The sequence below is a fragment of the Helianthus annuus genome, chromosome 2, assembly GCF_002127325.2.
Source record: "Helianthus annuus cultivar XRQ/B chromosome 2, HanXRQr2.0-SUNRISE, whole genome shotgun sequence".
NCBI lineage: Eukaryota > Viridiplantae > Streptophyta > Magnoliopsida > Asterales > Asteraceae > Helianthus > Helianthus annuus.
Genome location: NC_035434.2, coordinates 111,506,582 through 111,508,576, shown reverse-complemented (window position 1 = coordinate 111,508,576; position 1,995 = coordinate 111,506,582). Strand labels below are relative to the sequence as shown.

Here is a 1,995-nt window from a genome sequence, read left to right as displayed (position 1 = left end):
GCTTCCGCAGGCCCCACGGTGCGGTTTCGTAACGTGATGAGATGAACTTGCGCTTTTGGGTTTGTTTCGGTATTACTTGGTAATGCGCCTGGTGGTCTCTCGGAAAAATTTTGGGCTAGTTGATTTAATTGTTTTTCTATGTTTTGAATACTAGCTTGTTGATTTCTAAAATTTGATTCTAATTGTAGAAATCTTTCCGAGTTTTTCTTTTCAGTGTCGGAGATGAGGCGAGATACAGTATCTTCAAGCCTTTCTCGTCCACCTTGTTGTTGAGTGAAATTTTGTGACTCATTTCTTGGTTGTTGAAAGTTTGTTCGTTGGTTTTGTTGGTTACTACTATTGCCGGGTTCTCTCTAACCAAGGTTAGGATGATTCCGCCATCCTTGGTTGTAAGTGCCCGTTGGAGGACCCGACGGCCTAGGTCTATTGTCAATGTAGCTTACCGACTCTTGTTGATCGTCCGTTTCTTTCATACAACTCCAATTTTCATGTGGCCCACCACACCCTTCACAAGCCATAACCGAGACCGTTTTTGTCATTTCCAATTTTTTTATTTTTGAAGAAAGGGCCTCGATTTGGGCTTGTAAAGAAGTGTTTTCATCAACCTTATGGGCGCCCGGGGTAATAGATTTATTGCCTCGGGGAGTGTGCCACTGGAAATTGGTTGAGCAATTTCCTCAATTTGGTTATATATTTCATGCGGGCGGCGATTACCTAAAAGTCCCCCGGAGCTAGAGTCAAGTGTCTGCCTTGTGTGTGGCAACAACCCATTATAGAAAGTGGATACTTGTTGCCATATCGCAAGGCCGTGATGTGGACACTTTCGCAATAGTTCTTTGAACCTTTCCCAAGTTTCATATAAGGATTCCCCGTCCTCTTGTGAATATGTATTAATTTCAGTCATTAATTTAGCCATTTTAGCGGGAGGGAAATACTTATATAGAAATTTTTGGGCTAGTTCATCCCAAGTGTTTACCGATCCAGCTGGGAGGGCGTTAAGCCAAGCTTTTGCTCGGTCTTTTAGTGAGAAAGGAAACATTCGAAGGCGGATGGCGTCATTTGATGCTCCATTGATCCGAAAGGTATCACATATTTCTAGGAAATTAGTAATATGAAGATGGGGATCCTCGTCCGCAAGCCCATGGAAGGTTGCGGAGTTTTGGAGCATTTGTATCAAATGCGGCCGAAGTTCGAAGTTATTGGCTTCAACATTCGGTGCATTGATAGCGGCGCCGAGGTTACCTACGGTGGGTCATAGATAATCCATGAGAGTACGTTGATCCGCCATTGGAAGTGGATTTCCCGAAACCTTCTCTTGGTTTTTGGCTTTTAGTCTTTTTCTGAGAAAGCATTCGGGTTCTTCTAGAGGTTCTTTTATGTCCTTATTAGAACTGGAGCTCATACACTACGTAGGGGTGGTGTCTGGTTCCAAGTCCTGCAATGAAAACAAAAAAGAATGCTGGTCAGAAGGTTCACCACGGCCCCGTGCTCAGTGAACACGGCCCGTGGTCGGAGTTACAGTGATTGTTTTCCAGATCCCAGTTACTGGAGAGTTGGACACGGCCCCATGTTGCACCGACACGGCCCCGTGGTCAGCCTTCTGTAACTTGGAAAACTAAAAACTGCCAGTAATAATGTTGGGCACGGCCCGTGTCCGACCAGGCACGGCCCGTGCTGAGCTCTGCAGAAGCTGAAATACTAAGAAAATCCTAAAAAAAAAATAAAGAAAAATAAAAATATGATTAAGCCGTTGATTCCTAACTTTCTTAAAATCCTTGTGTCCCCGGCAACGGCGCCAAAAACTTGATGTGCGTGAAGTGTGTTATATTTTAGATGTATATTTAAGCCCTTTTTTTACACTTTTAGCCAAGTTTTAAATTTATAAAACACGATATTTACTAACACTAAACACACATATGGGCAAGTGCACCCATCGTAGACGTAGTATAGTGTTGGTAAGATACCGAGGTCGTCCAAGGACACAAGAGCTTTTAG

At 43.6% G+C, this 1,995-nt stretch overlaps 1 non-coding gene across 1 annotated transcript; it reads left to right on the top strand.

Moving 5' to 3' along the window:
- The first annotated feature begins 803 nt into the window (after nt 1-803).
- LOC118489996 lies at nt 804-910 on the top strand. Its single transcript, XR_004888007.1, has one exon. It is a non-coding gene; the product is annotated as a small nucleolar RNA R71 (small nucleolar RNA).
- Nucleotides 911-1,995: the final 1,085 nt, after the last annotated feature.